The sequence below is a fragment of the Phocoena phocoena genome, chromosome 9 (genome assembly GCF_963924675.1).
Source record: "Phocoena phocoena chromosome 9, mPhoPho1.1, whole genome shotgun sequence".
NCBI classification, from domain to species: Eukaryota; Metazoa; Chordata; class Mammalia; order Artiodactyla; family Phocoenidae; genus Phocoena; species Phocoena phocoena.
In genome coordinates this window covers 87,211,690-87,234,715 of record NC_089227.1, presented here as the reverse complement: position 1 = coordinate 87,234,715, position 23,026 = coordinate 87,211,690, and the positions used below count along the sequence as shown (strand labels likewise).

The following is a 23,026-nucleotide window of genomic DNA, read 5'->3' as shown; positions in this document are numbered from 1 at the left end:
AGCTGACAAGCAACCCTAAGCCCATCTGCAAACTTAATTCCCCTTTGCTGAACATCTTCACAGGTTCTGGGGATTAAGACGTTGACACCTTTGGGGCGGGGGGTGATATTCTGCCTACCACACTTACCATCACAGCATTAAGAAAGTTAGAAATAATATTCTAAAACTCCCAGTACAGGTAAATGTTTTGCTAAGTTTTACGTTTTGAACATAAAGAAGTAGGCTTCAAGTTCTGATCATATACCTATAAACACTTGTCTGTTAATAGCCAGGATACTATTACAGCACAGTATCTGGCTCTCTGGGTTAATCTGTTGGTAGCAATTTGAGGTAAGTAAAAACCTTCTTGCATGATTATTATACTACACAGGGATTTGCCTCAAAAACTCTGTCATATAGTTTGTGGAAATATCTTAACAATAGTGAATTTTTATAATATTACTTATGGGGTATAATGTTATATCTCTAAATATTAAACATACTTGAATTACTTTACCAATTTTTTCTCTTGTGCATTTATGCATGCATGCACATATAACATAAGGGCTTAAATTTTTTCATTGTATCTGAAACAAAAAAACCTAAATCAAATTATCAAGGTTCTACTATTTCTCATGGAATTACTGCTGATAGAATCTAGCTTGATCTAGTCTATGTCAGGCATCCTATTAATTTTAGCTATCTAATAGTCCTTATGAAACCAGAAAACATCTTGGTCAAGATAGTGTATCCACAAGCAAGGCAGAATGTAGAAGCAGCCTCCTGGGATCTTATTACACACTGGATAGTAGAGCATTTATTATCTCACCCAAACCCAAGCAAATACTCCTGGTAAGATTTGGGTTTGGTGGAGAGTACTAGGAACAAGGGCAGATTACATAGTTACCATAAACTTCACAGGAGAAATCGTGAAAGCCCAGATTCCAAATGACATTTGGAAGGTCTGTTTTCCTCTAGTTTTTGGATCTCAGGAAGACTGACCGAAACTTTGTGGACAATAGGCTCTTCTTAGATTGGGTCTACCTAACACGTTCATATAGTAAATTATTCATTAGAATTGATTAAAACTTAAAAATGAGGGCCCAGGGACTTCCCTGGTGGCGCAGTGGTTAAGAATCCGCCTGCCAGTGCAGGGGACATGGGTTCTATCCCTGGTCCGGGAAGATCCCGCATGCCATGGAGCAGCTAAGCCCGTGCGCCACAACTACTGAGCCTGCGCTCTGGAGCCCACGTGCCAAAACTACTGAGCCCAAGTGCCACAGCTACGGAGGCCCGCGTGCCTGGAGCCTGTGCTCTGCAACAAGAAAGGTCACTGCAATGAGAGGTCCGTGCACCGCAACGAAGAGTGGCCTCCGCTCGTCGCAACTAGAGAAAGCCCACACACAGCAACGAAGACCCAACACAGCCAAAAATAAATAAATAAATAAAAAATGAGGGCCCAGTGAGGACCTTTACTACTGTAATCATTTTTTAGCTCCCTTTTTATTTTAATCAAAGCTAGATATGCACATAGATTAAAGAGCCAAGTAGTTTTTATAAGCTTTTTCATTAGGTGACAACTTTCAACTCTTAGTCAATTTCCTTGGTGCTTATCCCTGTATGGTTAAAGAACTTGTCTGCTTTGCTACTTTCTTGATTTTTCAGGTTTAGGTGTTTATTTGTTGCCCTCCCACTAAGAAACATTAGGACTTAACTCCCTCCACATATGCACTCTCTTCCCATTACTTTCTCACTCAGTTGTCTCATAACTGTGGTTAGATCAGTATTTCATGTTATTATGACTAGATAAATGCTGCTGACATCTAGGGCCATGCAAGATGCCACATTTCCCCCTGCCCAATAGGTTTGTTTTCTCTGGTGCTAATAACAGCCTTGTTATTTGTTTGCTTAGTCTTTTTGTACTTGAGACAGAGTTCAACCTCATACACTTCTCTCTCAATAAATCCAAACACATTGGGTTTTCTAGCAACATCACCTTCCTGAACAAACCTCTCCTGTGACCTTCTGAATCATTCCTCTGGGGGCCAGTTACTCCCTATGCCTGTTGCCATATTGGCACCTCCTGCCATGATCATGTTTTGGGGTTCCCTCTCTGTGTTGGAATCTCCATTTCTTGTACACTATGCCTTCCTAATTTTACGTAAACTCTTTCAGTTTGGTAGATTCTGAGGAAGAGTGCATGGAAAGTAAGTTTTTTGAGACTTTGTGTGCCTGAAAAGGTTTTCTTTTTCCCTCACGCTGAATTGACAGTGTGGTTAGGTATATAATTCTAGGTTGGAAATACTTTTTCTTAAAAATCTAAAAGGTATTTTTCTATTGTCTTCTAGCTTCCAGTGTTACCTTTGCGGAGTTATTGCTTTTCTGCTTCTTGATTCTTTCTATAAAACCTTCCCCCTGCCCCCGCACGCCCCCGCACGCCCCCGCACCCTGACAGCTGTAGGATTTTCTTTTTATTCGAGGGCTCTGCAATTTTGCAGTGATTGACCTGGTGGGAATCTAGGTCTATTTTCATCCACTCTGCTGGGCACTCTGGGCCCTTTCAACTTGAAAATTCATGTTGATCCAGCAATCCCACTCCTGAACATCTATCCAGACAAAACTATAATTCAAAAAGATACACGCACCCCTATGTTCATAGCAGCACTATTCACAGTAGCCAAGACATGGAAACAACCTAAATGTCCATTGACAGATGAATGGATAAAGAAGATGTGGTACATATATACAACGGAATACTACTCAGCCATAAAAAAGAATGAAATAATGCCATTTATAGCAACAGGAATGGACATAGAGATTATCATACTAAGTGAAGTAAGCCAGAAAGAGAAAGACAAATACCCTATGATATCACTTATACATGGAATCTTAAATATGACACAAATGAACTTACCTACTAAACAGAAACAGATTCACAGACATAGAGAACACAAAAGTGGTTGCCAAGGGGAAGAGGGGGTAGGGGAGGGATGGATTCAGAATTTGGGATTATCAGATGCAAACTATTATATATAGAATAGATAAATAACAAGGTCCTACTGTATAGCACAGAGATCTATATTCAACATCCTGTGATAAACCATAATGAAAAAGAATATATACATATAACTGAATCATTTTGCTGTACAGCAGAAACTAACAATACTGTAAATCAACTATACATCAATAAAAAAAGTGAACATCCAGATAGTTCAGAATAAATTTCTATTATAAAGATTAAAAAAAAAAAAAAAGAAGGGTATGACCATAATTTAGCCCAGAAGTAGGCAAACTCTTTGTTGTAAAGGGTCAGCTAGTAAACGTTTTAGGCTTTGCTGATCTATGACTGTTGCAACTATTCAGTTCTGGCGTTGTAGTGCAAAAGCAGCCATAGATAGTATGGAACAAGTGGGTGTGACTGTGTTCCAGTAAAATTTCATTTACAAAAACAACAACAAAGAAAATTCATGTTTTTTGTTTTGGGAAGTTTTCTTAATTTTTCTTTGATGACGCTCTTTATTTCTTCTTCTCTCTGTGACCCTATTATTCAGTTCTTGGACATACTGGTCTGCTCCAGAGGGTCCTTTTTATTTTTTTCCTATTTTCTATTTGTCTTTATGTTCTACTTTTTTTTTTTTTTTTCCTTTTTGGCTATTTCTTCAACTCTGTCTTGTAACCTTTCTTCTGAGATTTTTATTTTCACAACTTATTTTTTATTACCAAGCATTCCTTTTTGTTTTCTGAATGCTCCTTTCATATAGTGTATTATTCTTATGTCACGGATGCAATATCTTCTCTTATTTCTTCTTCTAGGGAGAGTAACTATAGTTTTTTTTTTTTTTTAAGTGGTGTTTCCTTTCTGGAGAATCCTCTAAGTTACTTTTTTTGTTTATTTCAATTATATGGTCTCCTTAAACGTCTACTATCCTTGGCTGTCTGCTCATATTTAAGTGGGGCTGACTGAAGTTTTGTGTCTGTGGAGGTGGAGCCTGTGGACTGAGGTCATCATTGTAGGTGATCTGGCTGGTCTGTTTCATTGGGGAACCACAGACGTCAGTGTCTTTGGTTTTTGAGCTGTTCAGCTTCCTCAGAGAAGACTTTCCAGTCTCTTATTTGAAGTTATATGCCTGGCTGCCAGCCAATCAGTGAGGGAAGGCAGGTCTCAATAGTCATTAATGTGAACTTTGAATTAATTGCCCTAATGTCAGGATGGTAGCCCCACACTCAACTATGTCTTATGTCTTGCAGTCCAAGGAATTTCTATTTAACCACTTTTAGAGAATAAATCTCTAGTGCTCTTTTGTGATTTTGACAGGAGCAATGCCACAGCTACGTGAAGTAGGGGAGAAAATCTGATGGTAAATGTCTCATAAACAGACTTTCAACAAGTCTTCCTATATTTAGCCCCATCTTCACTCCCTCTTTGTTAGCTATGCCAATTTTTTTTTTTTTAAATGTAGGTTGAATAACCTCTTGGTGTCCTCACTACTGGTACAGAAATTGGCTTTCTTGGATTTCCTCTTCTGCTTTTTAGTTTCTGTGGGCTTTTTGTTTTGTTTCAGTGGGGCAAGTGGTGGAAGCATTGATAAATGTATGTGTTCATCCATCATATTTTTTTTACAATTACTTAAGGCTCATACTAAGTGGCAAATTGCTTATCTTTATTAACTATATGGTTATATTACCACGTGGTTGGACCTGGGTTGTATTTTACTCAAAACGGTATTCTTCCACTTTCCCAATCTATAGGTTCGTCAATTTGATGAATATCCTTCCTAAATTCTATGCCAGTCTCCTCCCTGGCAAATTATAATTAGCTAATTATAGTTAGATAATTTCTTCAATGTCTTGGGAAGAAATATACCAGGAACAACATAAAAGATGGAGTTGGCAGCCTTCAGTGGTTTTTCAAAGCCTCTGACTCTGTGGACATGAATGAGTCATAGCTAAGTCTATGAGTTGAGTTCAATACTAATCTCAGTTACTGGCCTAAAATTTAAGAAGGGGCTCTGGTTAAAGGAGAAGGTGGAAAGCCTCAAACTATGCCTGCTCAGGACCCCTCTAATCTGTTTGAAAGACCACTGCTCTATGGCAAAAAAAACTGGGGGTCTAAGTCAACAATTCATTAGTCTACCGGAATGAACCTAGTATTCTTTTCTGGGAAGGATTTTGACCCTGCCCGTAGTGCCTCCTTTAGTCCAACTCCAGACAGGTTTTCTTAATTGGCTCTCAAAAATGTTTACTGGATCTCTGCCACAATACTGCCCTTGTGAGAGAGGTTGTTCTTGTTTATATTATAGCATTGGATTTGGTCCACATCACATTATTTAAGGTGTAGTCTCATAGTAAGTAAATGTTAGAAATCAAAACTAGGGGAGCTATTGGAACCTGTAGAGGCAGTGGTGGGGAGGAAAGTTCTCTCTGAGACTTCAGAACAGGGGACTGTGTTCTTGGAATTATTCAGATAGAAATATATATTTCCTCCCTGGAATAATATTATTCACAGAGGTTAAGGTCAACTAGTTTATCCATTCATTTGCTGTTTGATACAATCACATTTTTTGAGTCCCTTCTATGTACTAGTTGGTGGTGTAAAGAGGAAAGAGACAAAGTGCATACTTTCAAGGCACTTACAGTTTGGTTGGAAAGGCAGATAGAGTAGTAAATAAATGCATAATACAGTATGTAAAATGCTAGAGATAGCTCTTGGGTATTTTTAGAGCTCAGATAAACGTTATTTAATACAGCCTGAGAAGGCTCCCCAAAGTGTTTTTTTTTTTTTTTTTTTTTTTTTTTTGCGGTACGCGGGCCTCTCACTGTTGTGGCCTCTCCCGTTGCGGAGCACAGACTCCGGACGCACAGGCTCAGCGGCCATGGCTCACGGGCCCAGCCGCTCCGCGGCATGTGGGATCTTCCCGGACTGGGGCACGAACCCGCGTCCCCTGCATCGGCAGGCGGACGCTCAACCACTGCGCCACCAGGGAAGCCCCCCAAAGTTTCTTGAAGTGGTGATGCTTAAGCTGAATTTTAAAAGAGGAACAGGACTTAACCAGGTTAAGGAGAAAGGGTACTCAGAGGGGATAGCTTGAATAACGGCAAGAAGGTGAGAAATGGCATGGCACTGCAGGAGAACTAAGGGCAGATCAACGCCCATAAAACCACCTAGATTGTGAAGAGCTTTCTGTGTCATGTTAAGAATCTCCCAGGGGATGATGAGAAGCCACTGCAGCAAGTTAGCTGGTCATATTTGCATTTAGATAGATCACTTTGGTATGGCAGTTGTATCATAGGAGGATAAGGAGAATGGAAACAGGCCAATCAGTAGCAGCCTACTGAGATAATTCAGGTGAGAAACAGTGAAGGTGTAAATGTATAAATTACGTCGGTGACAGCAAGGATGAAGAAGAAATGACAAATGTATACGTATATATTTAGAAATTAAAATTAGCAGATCTTCACAGCAACTATCAAAACTAGGCATTATTAAAATATGCAAATAACAAATGCTGGAGATGGTGTGGAGAAAAGGGAACACTCCTACACTGTTGGTGAGAATGTAAATTGGTGTAGCCACTATGGAAAACAGCATGGAGGTTCCTCGAAAAACTAAAATTAGAGTTGCCATATGATCAAGCAATCCCACTCCTGGGCAAATACCTACACAAAACTATAATTCAAAAGGATACATGCACCCCTATGTTCACAGCAGCACTATTCACAATAGCCAAGACATTGAAACAACCTAAATGTCCATTGACAGAGGAATGGATAAAGAAGATGTGGTACATATATACAATGGAATACTACTCAGCCATAAAAAGGAATGAAATAATGCTATTTGCAGCAACATGGATGGACCTAGAGATTACCATACTAAGTGAAATAAGTCAGAAAGAGAAAGACAAATACCATATGATATCACTTATATATGGAATCTAAAGTATGACGCAAATGAACTTATTAGCGAAACAGAAACAGACTCACAGACACAGAGAACAGACCTGTGGTTGCCAAGGAGGAGGTGGGGTCAGGGAGGGATGGATTAGGAGCTTGGGATTAGCAGATGCAAACTACTACATATAGAATGGATAAACAACAAGGTCCTACTGTACAGCACAGGAAACTATATTCAATGTCCTGTGATAAACCATAATGGAAAAGAATATGAAAAAGAATGTATATATGTATAACTGAATCACTTTGCTGTACAGCAGAAATTAACACAACATTGTAAATCGACTATACTTCAATAAAATAAATTTTACAAAATAGGCTTTATTATTATACCTAATTTGTAGATGAGAAAACTGAGACTCAGAGATTAAAAATCATGTCCTGTAGCCCATAACCAGAAATAACAGTGTTTCTATGGGAGAACCACACTCAGAGCTTCTAGCAGTCAATTTACAAAAGAACTTCTAGAACTTCATTAGTCAATGAGTGAGTATTGGTGCCAAAACAAGTACTGCAGGAAAGGTTATTAAGGAAAGGAAAGACGACAAGTCAGAGCGGAAGGTCAGAAAGAACATTTTCAGTAAGTAACATCCACATTTGGCAAGAGAAAATTGATACAGACTTAAATATACTGCTTTAAATAAGGAAGTTAATGGCCAAAAATATTGTGGCAATCCAAAGGTAATCATACTGTTTAATCCTAGGGGAAATTCTTAACGGAGATAAATGGGTGCCTTGGGAGGAACTTTCCTGTGCTATAAAACTGTTGCTCTCAGTGCTTGAATTGAGAGGGGAAAGAAAGGGAATGGAGAAAACGAGCTGGCTCATTTGCAGACATAGATTTACCAGCCAATTCAGCAAATGGAAGAAGGGTAGCAGATTTCAGGCCCTCACTGGAAGCATTTTGTTAATTTAATTCAATCTGATGAAACATTTACTGAGTACCTGCTATGTTCAAGGAGATAAGCCTTGAATTGGCTTTATTACTAATACTGATAATTAACACTGCCCTTGTCAACATCTGTATCAACACGAAGTACTACTCACTAGGCCCTGTTCAGCACGCCTGGGTTAGGTGTGATTTCTACCTGGTGCTTTGGTGTACAATCTAAGCCAATATGGAGTACTGATGAGGGAAAGAAGTCTCAGTACTAGCTGATCTGGCAGTGGTGGCAGGGTTGTTAACTAATTCACATGACTAATTCAGTGTGGAAAGTAGAAAATTAAGTGAACTGCAACATGGGTAAATGATCCCTATAGAATTTAAGCTAAATAGCTAGTTTCACTATTCTTGCTTCTCATCCTTTCTAAGTATATTATTGGGATGCACTCCTCAACTGTTTAGATGTTTCAAGTGATTCTGCTGAAGTAATAGAAGCTCTGTGATAATGAAGTCTTTTTGTTGTTTCACGATGAAAGCGAAACCTTAAGAAGTGATCCTTAGTAAAGGGTTGGTATACAAGGGAAATCATGGAATAATCCATTACCGCAACAGTGGACATAGAAATTACCATATTAGCACTTAAGGATCTTAACTTCTATGAGTTACATATATATAATGGAATACTACTCAGCCATACAAGAGAATAAAATAATGCCATTTGCAGCAACATGGATGGCCCTAGAGATTATCATACTAAGTGAAGTAAGTCAGACAGAGAAAGACAAATAATACCATATGATACCACCTATACGTGGAATCTAAAATGTGACACAAAGGAGCCTATCTACAAAACAGAAACAGACTCACAGACATATAGAACAGACTTGTGGTTGCCAAGGGGGAGGGGGGTGGGAAAGGGATGGATTGGGAATCTGAAGTTAGCGGATGTAAACTATTATATATAGAATGGATAAACAACAAGGTCCTACTGTATAGCACAGGGAACTACATTCAATATCCTGTGATAAACCATAATGGAAAAGAATATAAAAAAGAATGTGTGTGTGCATATACATATATATATATGTATACATATATATGTATTTATAACTGAATCACTTTGCTATACAGCAGAAATTATCACAACATTGTAAATCAACTATACTTCAATTAAAAAAGAAAATCTTAAATTCTTAATCTAAAGACCAGAATGGCCTGAACGCCTCAGATCCTTATAAGAAAAATCCTACTTTGGACTAAGTCATACTTTGCCATCAGAATTTTACTGAACATTACAGACTATAGCTAATAAAATTTTAGTATGTTAAAGTTATGGCAGATGTTTTAAATTAATGCATATTTACTTCTTATTTTAAAAATTCTACCATTTATGGCATTAATGAAGTGTCAGTGTCCTGTTCACCTTCTTAGGGATATTCAGGGCTACTGAGACATTTAATAGTCTATAGTTATTCTGCTTTTTAAAAAATAAAACAATTTATAAGACATCTAACTGAAAAAAGTCCATGGGAACAATCAACTCAATGAGACATGTTACAAGTTAGTCCCTAATGAACAAAAGAATGCAGCTGAACGCAGACAGAATCCTTTGATGCCTCTAAAAGGCCCAAGAGCTTCAGAGCTCCTACTGGCTCTGGAGTTGGATTGGTCTGTCATTTTTCTTAATAGTTTTTACTAAAACCACAGTGCAGCCATTTCTTCATTTCCATATCTCCTGATACGGAAGTACAAGTTTACAGAGAAAGTCATTTAATGAGAGCTGAGGTTTAACCTTAAGTTTCACTCACTGTGGCCCCGAATAGACACGCCCTGTGCCTGAGTTCAAAGGCCACATGGGTCTTGGAAGGCTGTTAAACGTAAGTGCTCAAAGTTGAATTTCAAACGCAATGTACCAGTGATCCCTTGGCGGTGAAATTCAATGATCAAGCAGAATGGGCCAGTCACCAACAGGAAGGATAGGAGAAGGGGGGAAACTGGAGGCGGACTTGGGCATTTCACACTGAGCACCATCATGGGCAAATAGGGAGAGTAAAATGGAAGAGCTGGAAATGAAATATTCTTAGGATGGCTAAGATTGAGGCAACGAGTTTAAAGAGAGAAGAAACAGAAGGAAAAAACTACCATTTATTGAGAGATCACTGTAGAGTAGGCACCGGATCAGGGGTCATGCGTACAGTAGTTGGCTTGATCCTCAAAGCAATCCTGTGAGGGATTTAGGACACAGACAATATCATCGATGATATCAAAAGTGCCTTGTGCCAGGCCAAGGCCATGCTCCTCTGTTATGCTGATGCTGAGTAATAGAAATAAGGCAGGATTGTAACGTTAGATGTCGGTCTTGCCTCAATATTCCATGGGTAGGGCTGGGTCAGGGGAGAGAAAGTCTAGGCATGGTGTTGAAGAAAAGCATCTCTCCCCGCTTGTTTGTGGGAACAGGAGGTGGCGGGAAGAGCTTCTGGCCACTGGTGTCGCTTGTGGCAGCCATCTGTCTGTCAGTGACCCCTGTTGTGCTTCGCAGATCGAGGCAGATCCAGCAGCATATGCAAAACTCTTTTGCGGGGGCATTTCTCTAGCACACTTCCAAGATTTCTGTGAGAAGCCCAAAGGCTGTTGGCTTGAGCAAACGCGTTAATTGGGCTTGTGGTACCTTTAAACAAATAATACGACGGTGGATTTTTCATCACGTTCCCTCTTTCAGAAGTAGACATGACAGAAGTTCTGAACATCTCTCCCTGGGTAAAGTTTGAGCAAATATTTTTCTTCATAAAGCTGATCCTACAGGATGGCCTTTATAATTAGCGTACGAAGAAAGACTCTGATGTTATTTCTGTTTTGATACTTACAATAATAATCCATAAATCTTAAAATGAATATTTCAGTGCGAATTTCTCTCTACACGGTCTTTCTCAGTATTCTGGCACCACTATTTAAAGGCTGTAGCATAAAAGGTCAAAAATCTTGTCATCATTTCTTGAGTGAAGTTCTCTATTTCCCTAAAAATTGTGCAACAGACTCTCTTGGAGAAAATGGACAGGTCCTCAGTAGGCCCAAGGAGAGAGTTTCCAATAGAGTCAGAGCGTGTGTGGCTGCTTTATTCTGATCCTTTGTTCAGGCTGCCTCACCCAAATCTCCCAGAGATTCCTCATTATAAAGAGAAGAGACTTGATCTTAATTTGAAAATAGAACTATTCCACGAAAGGGGCCAAGATAAAACCTGGGATAAAATGTAAACAGCTAAAAGTATGTGTCACGGATCTTTTAAAAATCACTCACTTGGAGCCCCAGGTAGCTGAATTTTTTCAGACTTAAAATGTTAAGATTCTCAATAATGAGCTATATATAGAGAGAGATATTGTTTGAACTGGCAATCCCCCCCCACCCCAGGTGTTAGGCTAATGACTATCATTTTCCTTTCAGTAAGTTTCTCATACAAAGACCATCTTTATATACAGAGACCCACTTACATAGCTTATCACCACCTTTCCTGAGGTTCAGGAATACGATAATTCCAATAATACGCCGTCTTCTAGCAACATCAGGATTCGTAATACCTCATCTCTGCTGTACACTGTGTGTTTTCGAAGAATGAGGTTCCGAAGAGATACAGAATACACAAATATTGGAAAATAAAAAGAAAGAAAAAGAAGAGAGGAAACCCCGACTGCAATTAAAATGCAATAGTCTTCCACTGCATATCCCAATGCTAGTTAATACAGACATTTCCAATAACGTTAAGTGGTGATTGTTGAAAAAAAAGAAATCAAGTTTGCGTTTCTTAAAAGACAAGAGGGAAGAAAATGACTTGTCATATCTGGCTGGTTCAGAAATATAAAATCCAATTCTGAAGAAGTAGAGATAAGAAAAGTGCTGTGGAAGTGCCGTCAGCTCAGCAAACACCAAATAACGAACAATGCAGAGACTGTCCGGCATGATAAAATACTCTATTAGAGGGACTGTTTTTAAATGAGTGATAATTGTGGCACATCCACAGTGAAAGGTTACTGAATTTTTATCTGTAGCAAGAAGCTTTTGACAGACTTGCTGAAAAGTCACCTGCAAGTAGCACCTTCTTTAGATGAATTTGACCAAAGGGGTTTTCCAGAATGTAACATCTTTCTGACATTTACAGGATTTTTGCTTCCTTGAAGAATCTGATCAGATATTCTTGGTTTCTAGAAAAACATTTAGGTTTTTCATTAGTCTTAGAGAAAAGTCCTCATTATTCTTCCTTTCATAAAAATTGGATTATGTTGTTAGTTAAGAACTCTAGTCAAATTCACCTAGGATTCAACGACCAGACCTCAAAGATGTTAGTACACAGAATTAACTGCTATTCATAAACAACACTGTACCTTGGAGACCTACACCTGATATATTCCTGTACCTCATATGAAGAAGAAAGGAGTTCTTTTACATTTTTATTGTATAGTTTATAAGAGTGGACATAAATTACAATATTGAATTTAGGATACTAAAGTAACTGAGAACCTTTCCCTAAATACACGACTATAAAATTTGGTTTCAAAATAGATCCTTGGCAGGGGGTTGGAGGTTTTCCAGCTTCGGTTTCTTACAGCAGGTGGAGGTCAAGACCACCCCCTTTAAAGTGCACCCAGTGTCATTCACAGACGCATTCTGGGATGCAGCGTGCCATTTATCTTGCTGCTGTGATTTCGGCAGACAGCTAAAGAATAGCATTATCCCGGGGAGGGAAACAGAGGTGCGCTAGCTTGGTGTTCTGGGGCACACTAGTGACAGGCGATTATGTTGTTTTTCTAGACGCTGTGGTCTGCACTCTGAGAACAGTAGGGTTCAATCTAGATTTTGTCACCGCCTCACTTTGACCTTGGGCCGATGGCCAAACTTCTGTTTCATGATCATGCTTTGTAAAACTGAGAGAATAAAGGCTATTAACTGCAGCTTGAGGCAGGGATAAAGGATTAAGAATGAATGATTATAAAGGTCCTTGAAAAAGTATGAAATGCAGTCTAAATGTTGAGTGCCATTGTCATCGTCTTGGCATCCTCTGGGACTGTCACATGCACACACATTCACGTATACCGTCCCTTTGCTACACTTTCCCGGGGGGCTGGCAGACTGCAAAGGGTCTTTGTGTACTACTGATTAATAAGTAAGCTATCTGAAAAAGCAGATTCAGTTTCCATCCAAAAATGTTTTGGAACATTTTTCTAAATCCAATCCCATAAAGCGATAGAGATTTCTTCCATTCAGTCCAGGCCAGCCCTCTATCCTCTTTCTGTTTCCCCCATCAGGATTCATCTTTCCTGGTCCCCTGCATTTGTAGTATACCCACGCTTAGTTTCGAGGGTGAAGAAATTAAAAGACACACTCTTTTTCTAGTGAGAAGTTCATGAAGTCATGGCTTCATGTTGGTAAGGGGGCTTATCTCACATTTTAAAGCACCCAACTATCTGAGGGCTTTTCCAGATAAGAGCTTACATTTAATAGCACAATCAGTGCCTTCAGGTACAATCTTTCACTTACTTCTCATTCATTATAAGAGGTTTCTTTTTTTTCTGTGTGGCGGCCAAGTCGGTCCCCTCCGATTCCTCGTTCAAAACCTGCTGCCCTAGTAGCCACTTCTCCTCACCTCCGTTCAGGGTGTCAACCCGGGTAATTCTGCATTTCCACCCTCTCCTCCGTCTGGCTCTGCTATTTCAGCATGCTATTTTAAAGCCCTCTCTTGCTTTCCACCTTCTTCTGCCTCCCCCTTTCCCCAGAGATTTTCATTCCTATTTCTTCTTCCTGTTTCTATTTTAGAGTTTTGTTTGAAGATACAATCATTCATCTGGAAGCTCCCAGTCACCACACTTAAGCCATCCATGATATTACCGTATTTTCATAAAATATTTCCCTTCTGGATACAAATGTTGGCATTTTCAAAGAAACAGCCACATAATTCTTTATGAGTAGATACTTAAAACTCCAAAATTACATCAGACTGTCCACAGCACTAGCCCTCCATAGTTTCACAACTGATAATCACCTCCTTGCTGAGGGAGGTAGGGTGCTGTTTTCTAATCAGTACTCGGCACAGGACAATGGACTCGACAGATGACCAGCTGATGGACAAGAAGGAACTGTATTTGCTTCTGGCATGTTTTTCAACAACATCGGAACCCTCTTTTCATAGTTTTGAAAAATAAAAAGGACAGATGTTAACAGGGTTTTAAAAGCAACCACAAGACTTGAGATAAAAGAGAACCCTGAAGGGGTGGGAGAAGGTGAAGACCCAGTATTCGGGGAGCAGAGCAATGAGTGAGAGCCCCAGTGATAGGATTCATAGTAGGAACCCCAGGAACCCCATATTAAGTTCCCACTCTGCGTCTCATGCTTAGAACTCCAAGTTCATCATCTCATGTAATGGTTACACCAACCCAGTGAGGATGCATCATCGTATCTATTTAACAAGTAAGAAGACCTATTTAGTCCAGAAAGGTGAAATAATTTTCCTCTGGTGATACAATGACTTGTCTCATTTGTCCCCAAGTGTACTTGACCTCAAAGTCAAATATGTACTGTAAGCCTCCAAGACTAAAGGAGAAGCATGGGAAAGAGTCTATGAAATAAAAGAAAAACACAGAGGTTTAGAGGGAGGCAAAATGACCACGATCTAGGAGCCATGTGAGGGTATTCAATGAGAGGAAAGGGAAAAAAATAAGAAATGTTTAAAAAGGGGACTAACCTGTGTTATCAGTACTTAAGAGGTACTGAGAAGAAAGGAACATGGGAACCGCATGGGTCAGCCTGAAGTCTGGATGATAACCAGTAGTAACAGTGCAGAGTACATCAATGTGGAGAAGGAGCTGGAGGGGTCCAGATGTTTTTCCTTATAAAGTGAGAGAATAACCAGCATCTCCATTGTTTGTAACAACATGGGCCTCAGAAAGTTCCTAGGAACAACCAGGTGAACACCCTGAGCGCAGGGACTTTCTCCACACAAGTCTTTCTTCAAGAAGATAAATTTCAATCAGCTTATAAGTAACAATAGAGTACAATTAAGACTGAAAATGAACAAAACTGAATCATCATAAAATTGTCGTTCAGTGTTTTCATTCCTACAAAACATATGATTAATTCGGAAACTGGTACAACATGGAAGTGTATTTGGACACTTTTCAAAAAAGCGATAAAGGCTCCCACAAAAGTAGAAGTTGTGTCAATTAGATAAGATCAAAACAAATTCCAGATTGGACAGTAGGTGGGAAAGCCCTGAACAAGGTATTATTCCCGTGGTAATGTAATTTTCTTAGTAAAAAAATGTATGTATGCTTAGTATGCTCACGAAACTAACCAATGACAATGAATTTGGAAGTTGTCACCAATTGAGGAAGAGGAACGATAAGAGTGAACCCACAGAATGAGAGTCAGCTGAAGAAAATGACAACGAATAAGACAAAAAACGATTATGGCAGAGAAAGCCCAACCTCAAAAAGAGGATTCGAGACACTAAATATGTAGAGTTAGGCTAAGCAACTGCTGAGACGGTGCTGTCTGATAACAGTCTACAAATATTTGAAACTTGTAAATACCGGAGCAGGAGAGAAATTACCATACACGGAGTTTTAATTAAAAATAATCAGATGAAATCATGACAGAAAAATTCTGGCTTCATGGTTTCACAAAAGCAAAGCTGAAATGGGACAATGTCCCAGGAGATCTTGTCTAGGGACATTTTTATTCTCATTTGTGTCAAGGCAGAAAAACAAACAGCAAGGGGAGGGGGTGGGGGTCTGCATTTTATCTTCCATTTGCCATTAGGGCAGAAAAAGCCCATGATAGAGAGCTCTATTCATATTCAATTCCTATTCCACCTTCTAGAAAATGTTAAATCATAGTTGGCAATGTATAAAGGCCTCATGGTTGGCGAAAAAACCATATACTCGAGGGATGGGGGGTGTACAGACACCTGGACCTTGTCCATCTTTATTTTCAGTGATATAATTGACTTGTAAACACTTCTACATTCATTCAGTTGGTTTGGCAATCACAGCCTTTTGTGTTAAGAGAGACACTGATTCCTGTGCCCTTCTCATTTCACTGATTTGAAAAAGGTAAGAGGAAGGTTTTTATTTTTAATCAGACCTGGGGGACAGTTTGGCTAACTAGGAACTGCTAAGCAGAAGTGGGCAGCTGTCCTGACTCTAGTATAGACACGAATTACAACACTCTGAGCCTGGTGTTCTTGTCTGTAAAATGGGAAGTCATGTTAACCCAAAAGATATCTTGTTAACTCAAAAGACAAACTTTTGAGACTAGAACTGGCAAAATAACTATAAAGCATTTCCCAAATATACGAGCTCTAGAAATTAAAGAAGAAATTCTGGAGGGCTCAAGACTCAGTGGGTCTCCACCTTGGCTTTTTGTTGAAATTGCCTGAGGAGACTTTTGAAAGCATGGTACTCTGGGCATCTCCCGCAGAGAGTCTGACCGGAAGCTCAATAGGTCATCCTAATATAAGCCAAGGATGAGAACCAATCCTTTAGGACAGTGGTTCTCAACCTCTGATGTGAATGGTTTGGGGATGCCCAGGCCACATCTTGGAACGATTAAATGAAAATCTTTGGGAGTGGGGCCCAGCATCAGTATTTTTTAAAACTCCCCAACTGATTACAATTGACATGCAGCTAACTTTGAGAATCACTGCTCTAAAAGGACATTTGTCAGGAAATAAGTTTCACTTGTAAGTGGGTTTTCAGTCAACACTGCACATTAGAAGGACCTAATGTAAATGGGTTAAAATAAAACTTTATTTTTGGTGAAGAAAAGTTCAGATAGCTCTTTTAATCTCAGCATGGCTTTGTCTGAAATTAATAGGTTTGTATACATTTACTAAGGATTGTTTAGCACATGTGGCAACTAAGAAGTAGCTGCAGGCCCGAATCGAGTGGCTCAGGGCAGAAAAAAACAGCTCCTTCCGTAGGCCTTTCAGACCCACAAGATTATAATCTTTATCAACTGCATAATTGTGACGACTATTTTTTTAAGCAGCTATTCAACTTGTCCAAACATTGGGCTTATAATAGATGCATTCATCATGTTAAAAAATGGTCACTAGAAAGAGAGACAAAAGCAGTTTGCGGTGGGAAAGTGGAAAGTCGATCTAGAGTTCAGAAGGAACTGTCTAGAGGGGACTATATGAATTGGAGGCATAAAAATCAATCCCAGAACATCACTAGTGATAAGTCACATTGATGGCAGTTATCCTTGATAGATGCGATAAGAATGTTTTTATCTTTGTGGTTTTCCTTCCCCAAACCCACCAGCCCTGTCTAATCATGAAAAGAGATTAGACAAATCCATATTGAAGGACATTCTGCAGAATATCTGACCAGTATTCCTTTAAACTGTTAAGGCTGAGGGCTTCCCTGGTGGCGCAGTGGTTGAGAGTCCGCCTGCAGATGCAGGGGACACGGGTTCGTGCCCCGGTCCGGGAGGATCCCACATGCCGCGGAGCGGCTGGACCCATGAGCCATGGCCGCTGAGCCTGCGCGTCCGGAGCCTGTGCTCCACAACGGGAGAGCCCACAACAGTGAGAGGCCCGCGTACTGCAAAAAAAAAAACAAACAAAAAAACCCCCCAAAACAAACAAACAAAAAAACTGTTAAGGTCATCATAAACAAGGAAAGTCTAGGAAACTTTCACAGTCTAAATGAGGCTAAAGAGACAATGACTAAATGTATTATGATATCCTAGAGATGGGATCTTGGAACAGAAAAATGACATCAGATTAAAAACTAAGGAAATGTGAATATAGAACTTAGTTAATTATAATGTATCAATATTGGCTCATCTGTTGCGACAAATGTAAGATGTTAACAACTGGGAAAACTGGGTATGAGATACACAGGAATTCTGTACTACCTTTGCAACTTTATTCAAAATCTGGAAGTATTCTAAATTAAAATTTTTCTTAAAAAATCAATCTCTGGACATATTAACATTCATCAGTAAACTGAGGTGTGAAATTACGTTAGTAGCTGGAATCTTTGAGAATTGTGAGTGAAGTGTAATGACTGGGCAGCAGCCAGGTTTGAAACAAGCAAAAAAGAAACCAGTCATTTCGTATTGGTTGACTTGAACATTTCTAAAAATGATTCAATCAAGTAATAAAGTAACCAAATTGCAACAGAAGTCATCTGATGGTGTGCAAATCTGCCAATAATATGAAATTACATTCCTGCAGTAGTGAAGCATATGCCCTATCTTGTGCCTATGCTGTGAGAAATAAACGATTCTGAACAAATTATATAAATATAGCATAGGACAGTGTTTACCAGAAGTTGTTCCATAAAAGAAAAGTCCCGTAAGATGCTCTGGGGCGAGAGAATTCCATTGATAAAGAAGTTTGGGAAACACTGCGTTGCTGTAATTACTCCGTTGACATGAAAAGACTTTAAAAGTTCTACTGTATGCAGGAACTACATTTAAGGTTCTTTAACCTAATGGGTCTCAAGTGTATTTGACCGCTAAACTCTTTTCCCTTTAGCATCAACAGAAAAAATTTTGGACAAAGCCAGGCTTAACACATACTTCTCTTTCAGGGGATTTGGAGACTGAACAAGTGAAGTATTTATCCATGTCTTGATATAACTAGGTGGACATTTCAAGTATGTTTCAAAAAGCTAACTGTATGAACTGGCATTGTTTTATAACTTTATCAGTAGCGATAAGTGTTGATCTACAGCACAATCCAACAGAACTTTCTGTGATGATGGAAATGTTCTACAACCTCGCTAATACAGTGGCCACTGAACATCTGAAATGTGGCTAAGCAAATGAATTTTATATTTCAGTTCGTTTTAATTAATTTAAATGTAAACAGCCACACAAGGTTAGTGGCTCCTGCCACAGGAGAGTGCAGTAGCTAGAAGACATTCTGTTAACATGATAACAAGACAGGTGGAGTTTCTAACTTCGATAATACTTGTAGAACAAAGAAAGAGGGAGAAAAATTAATACGATATTTTATTACAAGTAAGATGATATTCAAAAAGGGATATGTGCAATAGTTCCGTATATTTAATAGTTCCGTATATTTAAAGAAAGTCTGGTTACACACAAGACGATGATCAGAAATGATCACAAGTTGACTGTAGGCATTAAAGTGCTTTCATCAAAAAAAAAAAAAATATGATGACCTTCCTGGATGGTTTAATAGGAATAGGGTATGAATGGAACTGTTATCACTGCCAGTACTTAACCTTGGTAATGGCCAAGACAATGATGTAGTAGAGAGAAAATTAAAGTGGCAATTTGAGGGCTTGTTTCCATACCAGTTCAGGCAGAGACATGCAGAGTGACCATTCGGAAGCCTTGATTCCTCCGTGTGCAAAACATCTGAGTTAGAGCAGATGATTTCTAAGATCCCTGATAATAGCTCTGCTTTAAGAAAGAAGTATAATTTGCACACTTATGTGTCACTGCAGCATTATTCACAATAGCCAAGAGGTGGGTGAACTCTGAATGTCCACTGACAGATGCCTGGATAAAGAAAATGTCGTAGATCCATACAACAGAATGTTATTCAGCCTTAAAAAAGAAGGAAATCCGGTCATATGCTGTAACACTTTGAGGACACTAGGCTACATGAAATAAGCCAGTCACAAAAAGACAAATACTGCAGGATTCCACTTATAAGGGCGCATCTAAAAGTAGTCAAACTCATAGAAATGGAAAGTGGTTACCAGGGATTGGGGGAGAGGGGGAAATACGGTATTTATTGTTCAGTGGCTACAGAGTTTCAGTTATGTGAGATGAGAAAGTTCCAGAGACCTGCTGCATAGTAATAAATAGAGTTCACGTGACTCTAATGTACTGCACACTTAAAAACAGTTCAAGAGGTATGTTTGACGTCATGTATATCTTACCACAATACAAGAAAAAAGAAGTATATAAATAACTGCATAACTAATACTGCAATTCATGAACCAATTCCAGGAACCAAAATTATGAGATTTATTTGACCCTGTGGTTTTGCAAAAAAAAAAAAAAAGATTACAGTATGACTTTTTATTATCAATGCACGTGGGCACAGCAAGAACTGCGGTAACAGGAGCTGAGGGAGCCAGAAGGGGATACAACTGGTGTTGAAGGAACCTGCAACATGGGCCACATTCACAAAGGCTAACAGTCAAACCACCATCCGAGAGAGTGTAAGCGAACTTGGGCCTGATCTGGGCTCCTACTTCTGCTAGATTTGGTTGCCCTGGACTCAGAGACTGGGTGGGACCCTCAGGCCAAAAGTGTTTAATATCCAGAGATGGGCAGGTAGAGACCAGGGAAATGTTTTCAGACACGTTAAAGTATTTCATAGAAAAAATATTCAACATTTAATTTCTGAAGAATAGGACAGAAGAAAGAGGTTTAGACTGAAGCAAAGGGACTTTAATAAAAAACAGATGACCTCCTCGATGGTAAGGTTACTTAAAGAGCAGAATATATAATCAAGGAAGTTTTAGATTCTCTAACCCTGGAGATTTTTTTTTTTTTTTTTACAGAATCCGAGAAAGAGAGGAGGCGTCCCCTCGAGGAAGCAAATGCAGTCAAAACAAGCTCTGGAGCCCCCTTCAAGTTCTCTGTACCCTATTTTTAAAGGCAACACATCCTTAAAACAAAGGGATAAAATAGAAAAGAAAATCATTAGTGTTCCAATTGAATACACTCTTAATTTTTATCTAGGTCACAATTTTCTGAGAATTTTCTTAACCATAACAGTTAATCTCAGACTTCTTATTTAGGATTGTTACAAACAGCAGATATTACAGATACTATCCTGTGTTTACTACAAGGTTGAAATTGTGATCAATGAGAGAAAATATGTATAAACCTAGATCCTGAATGCCCAACGCTACATATGATTCTGCTCAACTTCCTTGCACTGAAAGCATATTTGTTAAAACAGACCCTGAACATAAAGACATTCTAGAAGTGGGAGTGGGAGACTGAGTCGTGGGTAAAGAGTCAGAAAACTAGGCATATACAGAGAGAGCCTGAGAGACCCATGAGAGGAGGTCAAGTTAGGTCAATCCAAGTCTTCTCTAGGGCTGTTTCAGGAGCTGTTGGCAAAAATGCTCTTTTTGTCAGGGATCAAATAATCTTGGGGCTGCTGGTAACCAAGGATGTTGCCGTACGAAAAGGTCTTACCTGAGACGGAAAGCAATAAAGGGAATACACCAAAAATAGAGAAAGTGGGGGAGAGAGAGCAGGTGTGTAAACATGTCTGTTACATGGTGTTATCTTGTGAACCTCTGGATCCAGCCACACCTGAAGTCTTTTGATTTACCAGTTTTATAAATCGATGCATTCTTTTTCTTTTAATTGGGCTGTGACTTTCAACAGAAAGAATCTTAAGTAGAACAGGTTTAAGGAAGGCTGAGCAGGGGAATACCAGGAGAAATGGAGCAGGAACCATGGACTGTGAAAGTAAGAGCAGTGCCTTTGGAGTAGTCAGGATCTACAGGAGGTGAGGAGACTCTTTTAAATGTAAAGAACACAGAGTGATGCTTAGGCAAATACTAAAAGAGATGGAAAAACTGTCTTTGAAAAAATGGTCAACTCTTATCTCCTGGGCAAGTGGCCAGCCATGCTCCGCCACTAAAATGCAATACTCTGTTCACTATGACATGAGATATTTCAGGTGGAGGAGAACTCTGCTATTAATATCTAAAGAGATTTTCTACTATGAAAATAATTTTCTGCAAAATTCCTCCATTCCATTCTACTAGTAGCTTCTTAATTATAAGAAAGCATGGCATTTACCATACCAAATAGTTAAAGGATGTGGACAAGAAAAGAAACTTCTACGCTTCTTTTCTTGCCTTTTCCCCATCCTGAGTCTCTATGAGTGCTAGACAACAGTCTGGCATTTTCTTCATGCTATCGAGTCTCCAGACTTGGCAACACTTTTGTTGAGGTAATCATTTGGTTCACTTTTCAAAAGAATAATAAAGAGCTGTCCTTTATTCCCTTTCTAAAGTCACACTGACATGGCGCAATCAAAGTAACCCATTCCCTGCTTTGTTCAAATTATAAACATCAGTGGGCATCCCTCCTGGGAATTCAAAGAATAGCCCCGTGTGGGTGAGCAAGGCATATTGTTAGCAGAATAAACCAGGTTTGCTGGATGCTCTGTTTTTACAGAGACAACATAAGTAGTGATTACAGTTCACTTGGGCTTTGCACTGATCGTCAAAACGCTAACAGTCACTTAAATCACTCACTGGCTGGAATAATCACCCTGAAAGGAACTGAGAGGGTACAGCCTATAAAATGGAACTGAGCACATGAGAGGTATTAATGGGCATGGGACAAGAGGTCTTTGTCAGACTAACAGAGGTGCTGGAAGACGTGAATTAGACATCAGCTGTACTAGGGACTCTCGGTGACGTGAACGGAACAGGTAAATGGTGCAGTTACAAAGTTGACTGTAACTCACAGAGCATCCTTCTCTTTTAGGATGGACAGAACAGAAACCTGGGAGGCTGTGCTGCCAAAATAAGAGACTGCATTATGAAATACTGGACTTCGATGGCCCACCGAACGAGAGGACTCCTTCCAGTCATCACTAACAAACCAACCCAAGCAGCCCTACATTTGCAAGAGTCAAAGGAAACTAGGAAAAGAGGCATCTGGTCCCTTTTCAGAGCTGTTTATTTTGCAACTAGCAAAAGGGAGTCAGCTCTTGCTGACTTTTTTTTTTTTTTTTTTTTTCTTGGTGGAGTCGGGTGAGTCTGGGAGATAAAATGGCTCATTCTGACTACTACTTGTGACAGGTTCCCTGATATGAGGTCGTTATAAAGTTGAAAACCTCTCAAGGATACCTACTTAGGCAGAGTCTGCTCAGACCCGATACTGAGTCCAGACTATCCTTACTTAGTAGGTGAACACAATTCTAAGAATAAACATGTACAATTTTATCATCAGCTAAAAGTACTATTTTAAATACTAAAAAGTGCAAAAATAAGAGTATAAATAAAAAGTAATATTTGAAGAAGATTTCTAAAGCAGAATACGTAATCTCAGAAGCCCCCTCCTTCCATCTGCTTTCCTCACCCGCTGTTGACTCCCAGGACAGCTACACAATCGGCATGAGATCATAAGTAAGCGAGCATTCAAAGGTCTCCTAGACTCTGCCCGTGGGGCCTGCATTTCAGGCCATAATTTACT

At 39.4% G+C, this 23,026-nt stretch overlaps 1 protein-coding gene across 1 annotated transcript in view; it reads right to left on the bottom strand.

Annotated features, from left to right (window-relative positions):
- EXOC4 (exocyst complex component 4) overlaps positions 1–23,026 on the bottom strand; it is an 822,005-nt gene that overhangs the window by 93,534 nt on the left and 705,445 nt on the right. The gene's annotated exons all lie outside the window — the stretch shown is intronic.